Source organism: Dipodomys merriami, unplaced genomic scaffold (assembly GCF_024711535.1).
Source record: "Dipodomys merriami isolate MVZ:Mamm:240054 unplaced genomic scaffold, mDipMer1.0.p SCAF_1061, whole genome shotgun sequence".
NCBI lineage: Eukaryota > Metazoa > Chordata > Mammalia > Rodentia > Heteromyidae > Dipodomys > Dipodomys merriami.
The window spans coordinates 146,651-167,208 of record NW_027202340.1 but is presented as its reverse complement, the minus strand read 5'-3'; positions in this window follow the sequence as shown (position 1 = coordinate 167,208).

The following is a 20,558-nucleotide window of genomic DNA, read 5'->3' as shown; positions in this document are numbered from 1 at the left end:
CATTTCTTTGGGATACAACAGAATGATGATAACTTACTTTTTCAAATTTTGGACGGGAATCATGATTCATTTTGCACCTAGGAATGTTCTGTGATGAAGAGAGAATTTAAAACACAAGTGAGGAGTGAATATGAGTTGCATTTCAACAGAAAATTTGACTTCTCAAAACATAAGGACAAAATTAGCCCAAACGTCCGACTATGTATTCCTACCTTGTTTGTTTTATTAAGACAAAATTATACAACCTGGTCCAGGGAAGGTATCACTATGTAATTCCATTCTCTAATCTCCTGTCTTAATCTCAGTGCTAGATTTCTAGACTTGTATCACATTGCCCTGCCATAGTTTCTTGGTTTATTTAATCTAGATACAGATGACCAATCCCGAACTTCTCCAGTGATATAATACACCAGAGTGACTGCTTAGACTGTTTATCTCCTATTTACAAAGATGTTCTAACATTTGACATAGGATATGAACATTTTCAGATGCACCTGTGGGATCTCTGATTCATTCCTCCATGGATCCAATCCCTTTAATAATGATTATTGAATCTCTTACTATCTCTGATCCCTAACAATGTAATATTCTCAAACTAATTTGAAGGAAGTTCATTTGAGGAGTTTCTAATATTAAAAATTATCACTTGATTCTAGTCTTATTCTGGACATATATTTATTGTTTTCTAACTTTTCTACACATTCTGAGAGTTGTTTCATTTGTGTATTTGTGTGTGCACATATAAGTGCCTCTGTGTGTATGTGTATGTTTGTATGTATGCAAAAGCCTCAAGCTCTTATTCAGCAATCTTGCTCGTGACTGGTATTCCATCACCTGAGCCATTCTTCCAATCCAGGTTTTGACTGCTAAATTTTCTATACTGTTGCAAAGAGTGTTCTGCCCAGGCTGGATGCAAACTGAAATTCCCAGACTCCTTTACATTCTTAGGTTTTATTTCTAAAGGAGTATCAACTTTTAAACTACAAACATTTTTGTGAGGGTAATATCTAAGCTGTAGCCCAGATTTTTAACTCAAGAATTATTTTTTTTTTTGATTGGTGAGGGTTCCTGTCATGGGGCCTGAACTCTGGGTCTGGGATCTGTCACTCAGCTCTTCAGCTCTAGGCTAGGACTCTACCACTTGAGTTACAGCGCCAATTTCAGCTTTTTTCTTTTTTGCTTAAGTGGTGTTGAGGAATCGAACCCAGGGCCTCATGCATGCAAGGCAAGTGCTCTACCACTGAGCCACCTTTCCAGCCCCTAACTCAAGAATTTTTATAAAGATAGATGAACATACACATTACATATCCTGAATGTACACTGTTAGGAATGTGATCGTAAGCTAGTTAATGATGAGATATGAGTATTGAAGTTCAAAGCCAGCCCAAGTAAGAAAGACCCAGAGACTCTTTTCTCCAATTAACTAAAAGAAACTTGGAAATGGCACTGTGTATCAAGTGGTAGATCTTTAGCCTTTAGCTGAATAGCAGAGAGACAGCTCGCAGTCCCAGAGTTCAAGCTCCAAGACCATTTGCCAACAAATATATATGTGTGTGTGTGTGTGTGTGTGTGTGTGTGTGTGTGTGTGTGTGTGTGTGTGTGTATAAAGAAAAAAAAGAAATGTGATCTTAGCCACCAGTTCATTTCTAACATAATCCCTGTTCTTACAAGATGGACATTTTTTCCAGTTAAATCCATGCTCTAATATCTGACTTGCGTTGGAAACAGAATTATGCTTCCATTCTATATTCTACAAAATTTCATGATTAGCAAGCATGATTTAGAATGGGAGTGGCCTCATACCTCATGTTCCATGTAGGAGTCTTGCTTTCTGTATATCACTCCCATGAATCTACATACTGGACTTGGCTTTATTGTTTCAATGTTGCCTTATTTGTAGTCATCTATATTGTATTGAAACTTTATACTTAAACACAGAACTTCTCTTTCTCCTATTATTGCTATTGTTTCACCTACTGTTAGCTCATGTACATTTGGGAAATAATGAACAGCATGTACACTCATAAAAAGAATGTTCTGAAAACCTTCTTCCCACTTAAAATTTACCTTAATTTACAGAGAACTTACAAAGTTTGAACTCAATGGTCTCATGTATAATGTATTTATAAGCAATATAAATTTCATATTTTCTCTTTACTAAGTTGTCTCTGAAACACGTGTTACCTCAGGTCCATAGCTGTTCTAGTGTTATTTCAGTGAAGCCACAAAACATTCATTATACTTCAAGCAGCACCATCGATTGTTACTGGAAGTAACTGTTACTGGATGTGAAAACTGACCCCAGGAGAAGAATGGAACATAGAGGAATAACAAAATTCAACTTGCCTTGTGCTTTCCTTTTTACTGTACAAGAAAAGTATCCCAAGGCTTGAAAGAAACTCTGTCCCTGGCTTTTCTGAGTGTGCTCTTTACTCATATAAAATTTTTCTGTAAACTTCTAGTTGAGAGTATTACAAAAGGAAATAATGTACCATTTGAAGGCCAGCATAGAACAAAAGGAAATAACGTTGTTTTAAAAGTGCTCTCCTGCAAAGGAACAAAGACATGGAGGTTTTAAAATGTCTTATGGATGGATATTTCAACCCTGAGATGATTCTCTTGATGCAGGAGTCAGTTATCAATTACTTTGATCTGGTCCTGAGTTCTCCAGAGCAATAAGGATTCCAAAAAAGCAGGATCCAGTGAGTATGATCGACAAAGGAGCCTCTTCTCTGACCAGTACTCCTTTAAAGAGGGTCCCAAAGAAATATCTGGGATTTTTGTTTGCTTGTTTGTTTAGTTTCTGCTGGTTCTGGGGCTTGAACCTAGAGGCTGGATCCTGTCCCTGAACAGTTGTTTTCCTGCCCACCTGCCCCAAAGCTAGTATTCTACTGCTTGAGCCAAAACTCCACTTCTGGTTTCATGGTGTTCAATTTGCGATAAGAGTTTGACAGCCTCTCCTGACTGGTTTGGCTTTGAATTAATATAGTGAGAAAGCTAAGTGACATCAATTGTATAGTCTAATCTTTTGAAACAAAAAATATTAGATGAAGTTTATTATAAAGCTAATATTTGACAATGTTTAAAGGAAGAGAATATATCTAGCAAAGAATCCATAACTTAAATAACTCAGCAAAAGTAGGTGCACTGAATCATTTTGAAATTATTTTTTCTGCTTGGGAAGATTGATATTGTCCTTCCTTTTGGGGAAACTTAAGGTAATATTTGCACTTGTTGTTGGTTGTGGGGCTTGAACTCTGATCCTGGTGCACTCCCTAACGTCTTCAGCTCAAGTTGAGTGCTCTACCGCTTAACCTACACCACCACTTCCGGGTTTCAGGTGGTTAATTGAAGATAAGGGTCTCATGAACATTCCTAACCAGGCTGGCTTTGAACCACAATCCTCTGGTCTCAACCTCCTGATTAGCTAGGATTAAAGGTGTGAACCACCAGCACCCAGCGCATATTTGCACTTATGTTCACTGAATGACACTATGTAGACAAATAATAGAAATTTAAATCAAATGATGGCATTGCAACTTTTCAGAAAATTTGAGGTAGCAATAAATATGTCCTCCTTTCCATGTTGATTCATTAATGACTCATGAGCTATGGCATCCTTACATTAGCATCTTCTGCCATCTTTTTAGGTGTATTTAGTATCAGGAAATGTTCATAGAGAAATATAGAAAGACTCAGATTTTTAGAAAGCAAAGAAGATAAGGTATGAAAGAACAGCACAGAAGGAGATAGTTATTGAACAGAAATTAAGTAGTCTAAGAGATTTAGAATGCTAAATGCAATGAGTAATAAAACTAGTTGATAACTGTTCAAAAACCAAAAATGGTTCTCTAAAAAAAAATTCTGGCATACCTTCGTTACTGTCATTTCTTCATTATCTCTGGAATTATTCCTTCTTTTCTGTCACAACTGTTAATTTGCCTCTGCTGTTTTGGTGCCATAAATGACCAAAAATATTTCCAAATCTCACTTAGACTACCCTTCTTATTGTGATTAGCAGTGACCATTCAAATACCTGGAATCTTTGAATTTACAGAATTAATCTTCACCTGACATCTAAGCACATTCAAGCCATTAATTGCTGTGACCTAAAGAACAAAACTCTTTCTTCAAAACAATATCCCAATATATGTAAAGTACATGAATTAGGGATTATTGTCAGGTGTCATAAGGCAGGAGCAATTATCTATTCCAAGTATGGTTTCCTTATTTTGTATTTACTAACTTTTTTTTGTTTTTGTTTGTTTTTGTTTTGCTAGTCAAGGGGCTTAAACTCAGGCCTAGGGAATAATTCCTGATTTTTTTTTTGCTCAAGTATATCACTCTACCACTTGAGGCACAGAACCACTTCCAGTGTTTTTCTGTTTATGTGGTACTGAGGAATTGAACTCAGTGTTTCATGCATGTTAGGGAATCACCGTATCATGAAGCCACATTCCCAGAGCCCTAAATGACTTTCTTAAGTTGACATTATATTTTCATTGCATAACTATGTACCATAATATTGGCCAGGTGATAGAAATTGATGAAGAAAAGAATACAATAAAATAAATCCAGTAAGGCTGGATGGAAAATTAATAACCCTTACAGTCTAGCAAGGGCACAGGAGGCTTATTTGATGGAGATGTATCAACACGCTGAGTAAGACCCCTCCTGACCCACAGAACACCTCCAGAACCAGAATGAGTAGGCCATCTTGGGCTCCAGCCACCTGGGGATGTTGGGCCACCTCCTATAGCACCCATTCAACCAGTTCCTGAGAGCGGGAGAGAGATAGAGTGAGAGACAGAGAGAGAGACAGATAGAATGAGAAAGAGAGAGAGAGAGAGAGAGAGAGAGAGAGAGAGAGAGAGAGAGAGAGAGAGAGAGAGAGAGAGAACCAGAATTACAGTAAAATCCAGTGCTACTGGCTTAGAACTCTAATCCTAACTAAACAGAAGGCTGAGATATGAGGATCAGGGTTCATAGACAACCCAGGCAGGAACATCTGTGAGAATCTTATCTCCAATGTTCCACCAGAAAAGTGGAAGGGGCACTGTGGGCTCAAGTGATAGAGTGCTATCCTTGAGCTGAAGAGCACAGGAACAGTGCCTAATCCTAGAGTTCAAGACCCACGACTGAAAAGAAGTGGACTTCCCACCACAAGAAGTGGACTGAATAGCACCCATTGTCCTAGGGATCATGGTAGAGAAGTCAGGCCAAGCTTCCTGTGAACTTGAGGTCATAAGTAGGTCACCTGGCTTCTCTGTGCCTGTTTCCCTAGCTGCAAAATTTAACAAAGTGAAGGATCCCCTTCCTCATAGGGATAGGTTAATAATGAAAGATAGCCATGTTTCGGTTCATAATCCCACACCTGATGCACGATTAATAGCAGGTCCCAACTGAGCCCTTTCTGGTATCTTCCTGTCATATGCTCACAGAATTGGCAAAATCTTATCTGAAGGCCGCTCCCTCTCTGCCTAGATATTCTCCAGAGATCTCTGTGTATAAATCCCTTGTTTCCTCACAACTGTCCTGTGAGGAGAATGAGGTCCATTGGTTGAGGCGCTATCAAGAGCTTCATGTGTGGTCAAGAATGGACTGAGTTTGGGATAATCCATTTAAATCAATGACTGAGCAAGGTGCCACATGTCTACCATCCCAACTAGAGAGGACCAGGCCTGGTGGAGCATATCTTTCACAGGAGGACCGCGATCCAACGCAGCCTTAGCATATATTTAGTTTCTATCTCAGAAATGCTCAAGGCAGAAAGGTGGCTCATCAGAGCCGGAAGAGGAAACAAGCAGGGGGATCATGGTGCCCCCAGAGGGGTGTTTGACCCGGGTTGAGTTGGTGTTGTGGCAGCCACTCACCTGTGCTGCTGAGAGAAACTGTTGGCAGCTGCTCCAAGTGGGGCAGCAGCGGACACATGAGCCCAGAGCAGATGACTAGGGGCAGGGAGCAGGTCGTGGATTTAGGCCTGCTGGCAGCACGCCATTGCCTGGGCTTTGAAACCTGGCACCGCCTGAAGGGAGGGAAGGGGCAGGATGGGGGTGGGAACATCAATTTCCTACTATACTCCAGAGCCACTTCGAGGCTCTTCCTCACCACTCAGCCACCTCTACCTTCTTCAACTACTGGTAGTGGTGTAAACTAACAGAGGGAATCCCAGTGCTAGCTGGCAGCATGGAATATGGGCGTGGCCAGAACTCTTGTATCCCATTGGTCAGAAAGAAACAAGAAAGAATGGGGGTGTGGCCAGAATCCTGTGAAGCAAACAGAATGGGTGAGTGTCAACAGGCCATTCTTTGGCAATTTGAGCTGACAGGATGTTCCCAGGACTTGAGAAGGAGCCCCAGGGGTTAACAAAATAAAAACAGTTTGACATGCAGATGGCAGTATGCTAATAAATATATATCTTTATAGAGTGCCAGAGATGTGTATACATTATTGAGTTATATAGACTATATTACTACCAATTCCTGAGTATTTATTATGCATCCATTTAATTAATGTTATTGTTTAAAACCTTAAACTATTAACGAAAGCACTCAGTGTCCTGAAATTATCATGTTCCTGTAAGTAATTATATTCTTTTAATGCTTCATAAATATTAAATAAAATCAACCAGCCTTCTAAAATGATGCTGTTTAATTTTATAGGTTCATCATGCACAATGAACTCATTCAACTGTGACACTGACAAAATTCCAATGTTGTTCCTTTGGATGGGAGCCAGATTTTAGTATCTCCTGGCATTGGTTGGTGTCAGGATGGGGATTCAAAATGAGGGCCTATGTTGTCATGTGGGCAAAGGTTTTCTGATAGTCTGTCAGCCTTCAGCCATGCAAGGTGAAGTACCCTTTGCAACAGTGTCATTCAGACCCAGAAGTGTCACAGCAAAGAAAGAAAACATAAAAGGCCACATTTTTTCTGTGCATTGTTTTCCTTGCAAGACCTGGGCTTCTAGGGTCACAGGAGCACCTGCGTGTCCAGTGGCTTCACCCCATCCTAGGGTGATCGAAGCTGAGGCAGACCTACCACAACCTGAGTTCATGCTGAGAAAAAAAAGCTCCCTGGCTTGCAATTCACACAGTTTTTTCTTACAGGCTTTGGATTTGAACTCAGGATTTGGGTAAATCTACAGCAATGTGGATAAAGGGGAAGGTCACCTTACATGAAGATAAAAATTCAGCCCTGTTCACTAGTCCTGAATTCAAGACCCAGCCCTGGAAAACATACTATATATATGTATATATATAGTAAAAATAGGATTTATACTTACCCATTGATGTTCAGTCCATACATGTTTGGTGTGTTCCTTGTATCTTTTGTTTTATTCATTTATTTAACATTGATTTAACTATGATGAAATCCATTCTGTTTATTACATTGATGACAATCTATCACAGAACATCTAGATTTGTAGAAATGTTCTCCATCATGCCTGAACCCCAGGATTCTCAGAGAAAAGGAAAAAAAGTTTCACACTCTCCTTCTTACTCCACGATCCACTTGTTGGTAGTGCTGGGATCTGAACTCTGGGGAGAACAAAACCAATTGGCCAATCAGTCAAGGTGATCATATGAAACTGTGAGTAACTAAGGAGTGTGGCCAATCCCAGAATCTGACATTGATCCCCATGGTGGTCCACTATAGTAAGAAATTCATAATTTAAACATAAGATCTATAATGACATACATGTGTGGACAGCATCATATGTTCAGTGCAATTATTCTTATTTTGTCTCTGATTCATGGAGGTATTGTGTATTTTAATAAGCATGGAGACAGGTATAACTGTACTGACACAGGTATAACTGTACTGACATGGATGGCAACCTGTTCCCATGGTTACAGGGTTGTCTATGCATTCTCCATTGTATTTGAGACCCAGGACTTTCACAGGAGAGGATAAAAGGCACAACGACTGGTTTCTGACATCCAGATGAATCTTTGGTCAGTGCTGGTATTTGAGCTCAGGTCTGGGTAACTCTGTTGCACTGTGGGGGAAGGGGAAGCTCACCATCTTTGAAGACTAGAATGTCAGGCCTGGTGCAGGGCCTGATTTGAAGGCCCAGCACTGGACAAAATAACAAGCCCACCTTTTTTGACATAGGATTTCTCTTTACCTACAGGTGTGGTATGCATCTTGCATTCAATGTAGTTATTCATTCTATTTTGTGTCTTATTCATGGATGTATTGTGTACTTTATAGCATATGGTGACAGATATAACTGGATATAATGGATGACAACCTATTTCCATGGCTAAGAGTTGCCTATATAGCATTCTCCATCCTCAATGAGACCCAGGACATTCACAGGACAGGAAAACATGTGCCACCATAGGCTTCTCACATCATAATGAATCATTTGATAGTGCTGGAATTTCAAGTCATTGACTAACAGGCCCAATTGGTGAATGGGTCATGGTGAGCACAGCAGGCTGTGAGCCACTAAGGAACTAGGCCATTCCTGGGACCTGAGATGGAGCCTAGTTGGGACTAATATAGTCATAAATTCAGAATTAAACAGTGGATATATATTTCCAAACATGGGTGGGCGGCATCTTGCGTATGGTGTAGTCATTCTCTTTGTTTTGTGTCTTATTCAGTGATGTATTGTGTATTTCCTTGAGTATAGGATGACAGATATAACTGTGGTGAATTGGATGACAACCTACTCCGATGAGTATAGAGTTGCGTACACATTCTCCTTAATAGATGAGGCCCAGAACTTGCACAGTACAGGAAATCAGCTGCAACGACTGGCTTCTCACATCAGGGTGAATTTTTGGCAGTGCTGGGATTCGAACTTTGAGCCTAGGAGGCGCAACCGCCCAATGGGTCCACCTGATCACACCTGACTGTGAGCCACTAAGGAGCTGGGCCATTACCAGGAACTGAGATGGAACCCCAGGGAGGCCAAAATTGTCCTCAATGATCATTGAAACATGGAATATATATGCACATCACTGTGTGGACTGCATCGTACATTGAGTATAGTTATTCTCTTTATTTTGTATGATATTTGTGTGTGTATTTTATATTTTCTTGAGTATATGATGACAGGTATAACTGGGCTTATTCCCATGGCCACAGGGTGACCCGTGCATTCTCCATCCCAGCTGAGATCCAGGACTTGCACAGGAAAGAAAACAGGTACAAAGATTGACTTCTGACATCACGATGAATCTTTTGGCAGGGCGTGGAATCTGAACTCGGGACCTAGCAGGACCAAGTGGCAAATGGGTCCACATGAGCGCCCCAGCCTTTGGAACCTGCGATTGAGCCCTCTCCCCCGAGGGGACAGCGGGGAGCACAATAGTCATCCATTCATAAGCTGAAGGTTGTATGCAAATAAGTACATATTTGCATAGAATAGAAGAGGTGGTAACCTGTGGTAGAATCTAATCTGTGTGACTACCGATTCTTGGATCTTTCCTGATGCCTCCATTTCATGACTGTGATGATTATTGTCATGCTTCATCAACTTCTTTACAAATAATGGATACCCCATGAGTCTTACCTATCATTTCCTACTTGCATCATGCACGAACTACTCATTCAAGGATGAGATCGTTCACATTTTATGACTCATCCCATGTCCAGTAACGAGTATCTCAGGATCTACTGCCATTCCCTCCGCATAGGGGGGCTGAATTCAAGCCTCAGGCCTGGAAAAGATATTCCTTATATACTTTTGATTTTGTTTTTTTTTTTTTTTGGTCCACTCATATGTCTGAACTCTGGGCCCGGGCACTGTCCCTCAGCTCTTCACCTCAAGGCTAGTGCTCTACCTCTTGAGCCACAGTGCCACTGTCAGCTTTTTTTCTATGTGCTGCTGAGGAATCCAGCCCACGGCCTCATGCAGGCAAGGCAAGATCTCTACCACTGAGCCACTTTCCAACCCATCCATATATATATTTTAAAGATAGGATTTATACTTCCATACAGATTTTCAGGCCATATTGTTTTTGGTATGGTTATTTATTTTATTTCTTGTGTCATTCATATATTTAGAATTTATTTTATTGACTCTGATGACACCTATACCATTTATTACATTGTTTACATTCTATCACACAACATCTAGATGTGAGATATGTTCTCCATCATGCCTGGCAGTGCCAGGATCTGAACTTAGTGTCTAGCAGGCCCAATTCATGATTGAGTGAGTTTGCGCATGGCAGCCTCTAGCCAATGAAGATGTCAGGTGGTTCCCAGGCTCTGAGATCGACCCCCAGGTTCAGTCAAAATAGCGATACATGGATAGGCAGACGGAGGTATACATATATATATATATATATATATATATATATATATATATATATATATATATATATATATATATTGGTAAAGAGTTCCACAGCCATCTATTTATGATAGAATGACACCTACTATGTTCCTACCAACTCTTAGGTATTTATTAAACCACCATTGAAGGAATATTATTATTTTCATGCTTAATAAGGTATTAATTAAGCTCAATCAACATTCCAGAATTATTGTGTCCAATATTTTGTAGACTGATGTTTAAACTACTCTTTCAATCAGTGTTCCTATGCATAGGAATGAGTCTCTTGTGATTTCCAGCGACTGATGTCAGGACTGCGATTTGAACCCAGAGCCTATGTTGACAGGTTGGACTATGACTTCACTTATAGCTCACCAGCCACCAGCAATAGTAGGTCAGGTCCACATTGCAGCTTTGTCATTCAGACCCAGGATGGTCACTGTCCAAAGGAAAAAATTGTAAAACCCAGGTCTCTGTAGCTCACCACTTTTTGTGCTTTCCAAATTGTTTTCCTTCCTGAAAGCCCTCTGGACCCAGGATCCCAGGATCGGCTATGGGTCCAGAGACTGCACCCAGCCAAGGGAGATCCAAGCTGAAGGAGAATTTCCACGACCTGTGTGTTCAAACCCCATGCCTGGCCAAAAATACCAGTACATACACACACACACACACACACACACACACACACACACACACACACACACACACACACACACACACACATATATATATATATATATATATATATATATATAAATTATTTAACTAAATTAAAAAATAAAGCTCCCTGTTTTGGAATTTCTGCCAGTTTTCTTTTCTACCCTGGGATTTGAACTCAGAGTCTTGGTAAATGTGTAGCAATGTGAGCGAAGAGTTGCCATTACTTGAGTTTAAACCCCGTGCCAACCAAAAATGAAAAACTAAGTCACTGACCTTGGCAGGGCAAGGTAGTTGTGGAAATATGAGGGAAGGGTTGGCAGGGGAAAAAAACAGGAGGAGTAAACAATGCTCAATAGGAAATGTACTCATTACATTGCTCCTGGAACTTTATCCCCTCTGTAGAATATTTTTACAATAAAAAAACATACCAAAAAAAAGAAAAACAATGTAGTTCTCAGAGAAGAAGGCTTAGATGGGACTGACCATGCACCAAGTTGGGACATTCAAATACAATCTCATACTGAAGATCCCCTGACCTTATCAAAGATCAGGATCTCTCACTGACCTGCCTGAACACTGGGCAGTGACCTAAGGTCTAGTATCCAACCACATTATATGGGAACCAAAGGGATGCCTGGTCAAGGGACAGAGACTGGGGGGATCTAGGTCCCACTTGTGGAGGTGAAGAGGGCTGTTCTATTCCAGAAATTTTCCTATGTTGTGAGTATTATCAAAGAAACAATCCTGCTCAGAGCCCAGTGCCTCTGGTTTTCCCACCAGCCTCTACCCAGCTCTGCCCCACATTCAGCCTGCCCTCTCTGAATCCCAGATCTGCCCTCTAGACTAAAGACTGAGCCAGCCAAGAGACCCACTTCCTGCCCTCATTCCCAGGCTGTCCTGTGGCAGTGGCATGCTTAGCTCAGTCTTTGGTGAAGGAATGAACACCGGGGGTGGGATCGTCAGATTGAGCCCTTGAAAGTCCTAGTCCCCAAGGATGTACTGCACAGGCATCCTGCAGTGAATGACAGCCAGGTCGTCAATGATGAACCCAAGGTTCCAGGACTTTTAATAGCAGTGTAGTTGGTTCAAAGGCTGGTAGTCTATGGTGTCAGGCTAGGTCATGGCTCCAATTTCCTGACACACCTGAACTGGAACCATCCTCCCTCTTCAAATTCCAGCTTATCTCTTGACCCCCCATTGAAACTCTCTCACCCCAATACCTCTGTAGCCCTTGGAAACCTGACCAGAAAATAAACTCGATAAGGCTGGGGATAATTGAAACCTGGTTACCCATCCTGAGCCCTAGGTTCTACCTGAGGCTGGTTCCCTCTACAGCCGGTGACCACACAGCTCCTGGCTGTCATGAATTTGTTGAGGAGTCAGTGGCTTGATCCTACATACTGCCTTTAGGCTCTGAAACTCTCCCCACATAGATTGTGAATAGTTGGCTCCCTTGATCCTGGGACTCCAAACCAAGGCTTGCATGTTGTCCCTTCTTCCTTACTTTCCTCTTTTTCTCCTTCTGTCTTTCCATCCTCTCTCTCTTTACTTTCTTTGTGTCAGTTCTGGGCCTTGTACTTGGAGCCTAGGTGCTGTCCCTCAGCACCTTTTTACTCAAGGCTAGCAGTCTATGGCTTGAGCCATACAGCCACTTCTGACGTTTTGTTTTTGGTAGTTAATTGAAGACAAGAGTCTTATAGGCTTTCCTGCCCAGTCCAAAAGCCTCAATCCTCTGATCTCATCCTCCTAAGTAGCTAGGATGACAGGCTTGAAGCACTGATATCCAGATCAATCCAAGGTTTCTTCATGGGCTGTGGAACCAGTCCTGGAACTTTTCATTGTCTATGACCCCCCAGAGCCTTGTGCACAATGTAATGATTTGTTAGATGAATAAAGGAGCATCTGTCTAAGACAATACTACAGAAAAGTCCCATCTGATTCAGGTAAGAATCCTCTGTGGAGAAGGGGGAACGAAGCCTGATGTAGCTCTCTCTCAGTTCTCCCTCCTCCCTCTTACCCTCTCCTGGTGCCACCACACTTAACTGTTTTGGCTCTCAGGATGTGAGCCAGTATATACTCGCTGGACTCCAGGGCCTCTGGGATACCTATCTTCTCAAAGATCTCTGTCCAGCATCTGACCAGCTCTGTGGCACTCAATTCGCCTTGTAGGTGTGAATGAGGTTTCTGTGAGCTGAAGGCCTGGCTCAAGGGGCCTCCTCTCCTCCCCCTGGGTCCAGTCAAGATTACCACATCCGGCCCCCAAGTTTCATGTTGCAGAAGAAGGATCCTCGAGGAATCCCTGGTTTCTGAATCTCCCAGAGTCCAGTGCAGGTGTTGGGAATCGTCTCTGCTCACAGCTGGCAGGCTATCGATGGTGAGGTCACAATCTCTGCTGCCTACGACATCCTTGACTGTAGTGGTCACCCTAGAGAGAGCCGGAGGAGAATCAACAACTGCCGAAGACAGTCAGTCAATGCATGACATTCATTACAGCAGACCATCTGGCTTGGGAACTCTTCCTGTGCTGCTTTGAACGTCATTGTTTGGGGGCTCTAATCATCTGTCTAATTTGACCCATCATCCCAGGCATTAGTAGAAATTGCAAGCTTCAAGAAAAAAAAAACCTGGAAAACATTGCATTTGAGTTGTCCCAATCAAACTTGAAGGGTTCTAAATTCAATGGTCTGCTTTTTCTTCCAGACAGCTTACAGCAGGGTACAGAAAGTGGCATTCAGAGAGCCCTAGCTAACTGCCAGGGCAGTTAACAAGCAGGCTTCAGCAGGGGGAATGCACTTGCTTACCACGCCCTGCTGGAAATGGCCCAGGCTGGACACAGACTGGAGTCTGCAGGACTCCAGGGAGGACTGCCCACCAGTACATTGCCCCAGGAGGGAATCCATGCGACCAGTGGGGACCTGGAGTCCCCTGTCCAGATGCCCATGGACACAGTCAATGCCCTTGGTAAGTTTCCCTTCTCTTTCTCAGTGATGGTGAACAATCTGCCATGTTACAACCTTCACCACTCCCCATACCCTCCTAGCCTCACAAACCCTGCCCTACTGCTCCCCCCAATCTCGTTCCCTTATTACATTTGGCAGACACATTCCCAACCCTTGAATTAGCTTGAACTATACACACTAGAGCAGACTGTCTGGCTGGAAGAGTACAGCTGTGGTCACAGTTGCCTCACGAGTCCTCTGGCTGAAGAAAGAAGGACAGGTGTCCACTCTGGTCTGTGGTTCACACAGGCCTCCTAGGGGAGACCCACGCAGTCCCAGCAGCTATTGTGGGCTACAGGAAAGGGAGAACAGAGAGGTGGAAAGGAACGTGTACTGAAACCTTCCCCAAAGGAGCCATGAAACCGTGAAGGAAAAAACACATATTATCGCTAGACTTGTACTTGGCATTGATGTAAAAAGAACACACACACACACACACACACACACACACACACACACACACACACACACACACACACACACACACAAATAAAATGCTTTTGCTCTTTGTAGACATGGTGCCTTAAATATGTTTTCATTGTTCTCACCTCCCTGCTTTCCCAACACACACACACACACACACACACAACCACACACACACACAAATCCAGAACTGTGACAGAAGATTAGTCCATGCAGCACCTGCAATTTGCCAACGGATCACACCTGAGCACAGTCAGGCTCAATAAGGAGAAAGATGATCTCTGTGTCTGTGTGTCTGTCTGTTGTCTGTCTGTCTCCCTCCCTCCCTCTCTCTCTCTATCTCTCCCCCATCTCTCTCTCATGCTCCCTCTCTCTCTCATGTACACACACACACACACACACACACACACACACACACACACACACACACACACACACACACACACAAGACTCAGAGCAGTGTCTCCTGAATTTGTTGGTTCCTCCTTTGGGACAAGGTACAAGCTGGAGCACGGGGGTTGCCTGGTCAGAACAGGGGATCCAACCAAATGGAGTACCACTCTAATAATGCAGAACAACCCTGCCTCTCCCTTTATCCAGGGCCAGACACTTTCCCTTGGGAACAACCAGCCTTGATTCCCCACTCACCAAAACCCTAGGCCAGGACACTTGGTGAAGGTGTCCCAAGATAGGTGGCTCCTTGGAGCCGGTGCTGAAAACAAGCAGGGGGTAATGGTGCCCCAGCGGGGTCTCTGACCTGGATGGACTCCCTACTTCCAGCCTAGATGCTTCTGGATGATTTGGTGGATTCTTGGAGAGGATGAGGAGACCAGATGGACCTGGAGCACCAGCAGATGCTGGGAAAGCTGGGAAATGTGATCACCCTGTGAGTACTGTTGACAGCTGGGATGGGGGGGGGGGAGGGCGGACAGGCTCGGTGTATGTGGGTCGGAGTGGATATATTCCTCCCAAATATTCACCTTCTGTCTGACTCCAAGTGCCCTCCCATACCTACTGGGCTCTTCTGGGACCCTACTCAGGTGAAAGGGTGACTGAGCACAGAAGACAAGGGCTCACACCACAAGGAGGGCCTATCTTCTGCATCTAACACCCACCACCCCCAGCAAAAAGAAAAAGACTCGAGAAGGCAGGTGTGGAGGCGCTGCTCCCCACCTCTGATTAAAGCCACGAGGTTCCTACCAGAGAGAGGAAGGGTGCAGATGTGTGGCTGTGTGGCTCCCACTGCTCCAGGCCAGGAGCTCTGTGGCACCCCTCCTCACCCATTCCTGCATCTCTCTGTTTCCTGGGACACTGGCCACTAGGGATGGGGGTGGGATCCCCAGGTCAACACACACCCCTACCCCCCACCCCTGGGGCACATTTGTGACAGGGCCATGGCAGACTGTGGGGGGGGGGGGAGAGGGTAGACTCGAGAAGGATACAGAAAAGGAGAGACAGGAGGTGCAGGTCCGGGTCAGTGGTTGATTGGATGGAATGTTTCCAGGCTGTGGGCCCTCAGAGCCACCACTCACATGTACTAATTGGAGAAGCTGTAGGTTGTGGCTGTGGGTCCACATGGGCCCATAGTCCTAGGACCAGGGGTGGCGACCATTTCGGAAACGCAAGCCGGCCAGGGGTGCACCATCTCCTCTGAGCGAATGTGAGATGTGCAGCTGTTCTGAGCCGAAAGTGCCATGTTTGAAATGTAATGCTGCTGGGAGGGTGCAGGAGCATCTGCGGGCGCCTGGTAGGGCTGCATGTGGCCTCTGCTCCTCTTCTTCAGCCAACACCACCTCCACCTCAGCCGCTCCTGTGGCCCTCTTGCCGGGACCTCAGTCTCTTTGCCACCATGGCGACCGTGCCTCCGCGTGGCTGCCCATGGCGATGTGCCTGCTGTGCCAGCTCCACGTGCTCTGTGCTCCCCACCAGAACCTGAACTATGATTAGAGAGGACGCCAGCTGATGAAGCCACTTGCCCTTGTATGTACTCGCTCTTCTCTCTGCTCTCTCTCTGCCCCCACTCCTCTCATGGGCTGTGTTGCCCCACCCCTTCGCCCTCCACTGAGTCGTGCCCCTGGCCACTGTGCCATGGGAGTGTGCCTTGGGCCCACCCCTCCTCCTCGTGGCCCCTTCCCCCTCTTCCCCTTGGGCCTGGCCCCCACCCCTGGCTGCAAGCCAAGCCCTGACTGGAAGGAAAGGCTTCCAGGCCATGGAAATTATAGCCTCACCTCAGCTCATCACTCCCTCCCAACCCCAGTACCTGCCCGGAGTATCAAATCTCCCCTCAGCCCCACCGCTGGAGGTGATTCTCTTCCATGCCCCTCCAATCCACACACCAAAATGGTGCACGGTGACACTTGTGTGTATGTTTGTGTGTGTGTATGTTTGTCTGTACGTTTGTGTGTGTATGTTTGTTTGTATGTGTTTGTGTGTGTGTGATTGTTGGGGATAACTACATCTCAAGGACTCAAAACATAATACCCTTTGAGATGAGTCAGCACACTTCAAAAAACAGCACAAAGCACCATGTGTAAAGGACTCAGCACACAGCTCCCTTTGAAGGACTCAGCATATAGTACCCTGTGTAGAGTACTCAGCACACAACACCCTTTGATGGAGGGAGTCCATAGCCCACAAGGTAATGGAATAAGTGCATGGCATGCTTTGAAAAACTCAATGTGTACATTCTTTCCCAAGGACTCAGTACATAGCACCCTGTGTTAAGACCACACACAGCCCCCTTTGGAGGGCTGAGTACATAGCACACTGTGTAAAATAGTGTACAGCACCCTTTGAAAAACTCAGCACACAGCACAATTTTGAAGGACTCAGCACATACCACATTGTCAAAGGACTCAGCACATAGCACCATTTGAAGGACAGTACAGAGCACCCTGTGTAAAGGACTCGGCATATAGCACTTGAAAAATTCACCTTGTCCATCTCTTCTTAAGAGCTCAGCACATAGCATTACCCTTTGGGATGAATTAGTACACCGCACCTTTTGAAGGACTCAGCATACAGTAGCTGTGTAATGGACACAGCACACAGCACCCTTTGAAAAAACCAGCAGGGCCCACAATTCTCAAGGATTCAGCACATAGCACCCTTTTGGATGACTTAGCAAACAGGACTTTTTGAGGACTCAGCACAAAACCCCCATGTTGGAAGGACCTAGCAAACAGGACCCTGTGAAGGACTCAGTGTATAGCTGTATGTCACAAGTTCAGCTAACATTAGAATTAGGATGATTTCTTCAGTATTACCATTCTTAAGAAACACTTGACAAATCCTACTAGTTCATATTTAGCTAAACTGGGGGAGAGTCAGCTGAGGGTCTTGAAGTCAAATCTTGGGGGCCCTGCCCCTGAGCTCTTTGGTTCAATGCTAGAGCTCTAGCACTTGGACGCACAGCTCCAATTTTTGTTTTTGGTTTATTCTTTGACAGGTCTTACAGTGATTAGGAAGGCCAACTTGGGGTGTCAGTGGGCAAAGGCTCTTAGCTAGGCCTGGAGCTGACCTGGCCTCTGGGAGCCAGACCTCCTGGAGCTCTCATGGCCTAGGTTGGAACATACCTGCTCTGGAATCAGCACTCAGGCTGCATGTCCCGTGTCTGGCCACAAGGAGGCTGGAGTCACCCACCATAGGGATTGTACCTGTGAGTTATGTTTACTTTTACTGCCCTGGGGCCCCCGTCATGCTTTGAAGCCACCCTGGACAGGAAAGTCCTTGAGACTCTTACATAAAATTAACCATCAAAAATCAAGTAGGGCTGTGGCTCAAATGGCAGAGCACTAGGCTTGAGCAAGAAAACTCAGGGATAGAGCCTAGGCCCTGAGTTCACACACACACACACACACACACACACACACACACACACACACACACACACACACACACACACACACACACACACACCACATGCATGCAAAATCAGAGATTTCTACAGTGCAATCTTTAGGTATTCTCCACGTTTTCCCCACTAAGCCTCATGGCTGTTGGCCTAGGTGTTTGACGCATAAAAAACCACCTGGTATCTTTAATTTTCCGGAACAGTATGGCTAGAAGGTCAGCCTTCCCCCATCCCAGCTCCTTGATTGGCTTGTGGTCTATCAAGGCCCTTTGGGCTCCTTATACAGACTCACCAAGATGCCTTCAAAAGGAATCACATGCTGGGCACTGGTGGCTCATACCTGTCATCCTATATACTCAGGAAGCTGAGATCTGGAGGATTATGGTTCCAAGCCAGCCTGGGCAGGAAAGTGTGTGAGACTCTTATCCTCAATGAATTATCAGAAAACAAGAAGTGTTCCTGTGGCTCAAGTTGTAGAGTGTCAGCCTTGAGAAAAAGAGCTCAGGGACAGTGCTCACAGCCAGCAACAAGGAGAGGCATTGCATGTTGACTTTGGGATTGGTATGGGTCAAATATAATTGGAATTTTCAAGTGCTCCAAGACAAAGCAGTACCTCCTTTAGTCCTGTGTTCCTCCATCTCATCCCACATTCTGGTCTTGGCCATGCTTAGGTTAGCATGACTCTGGCTTGACAGGAGGGCTCCAAGTAGGAAGATCTCAGAGCAATCACCCCTACCATATCCTTCTGCCCTTCTCACTCTGTTGCATCTACTCTTTGCTACAGACCATCTTCCTGGAATCCATACATGAGGTCATTGCCACCAACATTATGGTGAGTGGTGAGTCTGGCCTAAATGGGGGCAGTCAGAGATGGAAGTCGGTCTGGGACTAGAAGGTTCTACCCTGTGTGTGGGCTGAGGCCAGGGCTGACATTTATTTCATCCTGAGCATTGAAGAGATGAGGAGCCAGTGTAGAATCCACACTGAGTCAGCTAAGATTGGAATCTAGAGGATCACTTGTGTGAGGTAGGCTTGGGGTCAGGGGGCCACTGTTCTTGGTACTCCTCTCTTGAGACACCCCCATCCCTCTCTCACCCCTCAATGGTAGAAGAGAAACTTCAACTAAGTGGGTCCAAGAGGGGGCAGAGGAGTATTTCTGTGTGAACCAGACTGTGCTTCATATTCATCCTAGCCCCTACTTCCTATTTATCTGAGGAATGGCCATATGAGTTTGTGGGGGGAGGAATCATCCTAGCTGAGAATGTGGCTCAGTGGTAGAGTGGTCGCCTAACATGCCTGACACCAGGGGTTTCATTCCACACAGAAAATGCTGGAAGGGGAGGTGGGGCTCAACTGGTAAAGCACCAGCATTGATCAAAAAGATCTCAGGGACAGTGGCCAGGCCCTGAGCTCAAGCCCCAGGACTGGAAGAACAAATCTTTGTTGGAGGCTTTTCTTCCCTTTGCAAACTATTTATTGTTTGTGATAAGCATAACATGGGTCTCTTCCCTGGCCACCAATGGGCCATTAGATGTCCCTTGAATTTGGGCCACTTCCCGGCATCCTCTGCCCTACCTGACCCATAGTTTACCCACATCTTGTGACAGATGGAGGCCTGAGAAAATGCCACCTGCCACCTACTTCTGGTGGCAGCTGTGGCTTTTGAGAGTCAGTATGTCACATAGAGAGTTATCATCCACATCAGTCTAGAGAAGAAAGGGAGGGAGTGCTCCTTGCCTGAGCCCTCAAGCTGTTGGCGGCTCTGGATGTGGGGCATCTGCCACAGGATGTGCTCAATGGTGGAGTCACTATGGGGTTGGAACCCCGACCTCTCCTCTGGCAGTTTCCAAGCTGTCTTGAAGTTGCAATTCTTCAAAACCTTTCTGCTCCTCCCTCATTTCGCCCACCCCAGAGCCTGAGGCATCTAAAGCAGTGGGGAGGGGGGCTCAGCCTGTGCTGGCATCTGGAGCCCCCTGTCCGCGCCTTCCCATCGAGGACCCACAGCAGCTCCTGCAGCTTTCTCTTCTTCTCCATCTTCTCCTGGGAGAGCCAGCACACGTGCTTGGCTTTCTCCTGACACAGCTCATCCAGGACAAACATCTGCTCTTCACATGCCATGAGGGAATCCTCGATTGTGTGGATGTGTGCCAAAAGCTGGCTACGTTGACGGTGAAGCTCATCCACTGGACTCTGGAAGTCCACCTCATTAGACAAGTTGTGGATGAAGCAGATTTTCTTATCGGATGCCCACGTGTCCCACTTGCCATCCCCACGCCAGCTGTGGTGGCAGCTCACAGAGCACGGGGCCTGTGGCTCCATCTCTGTCT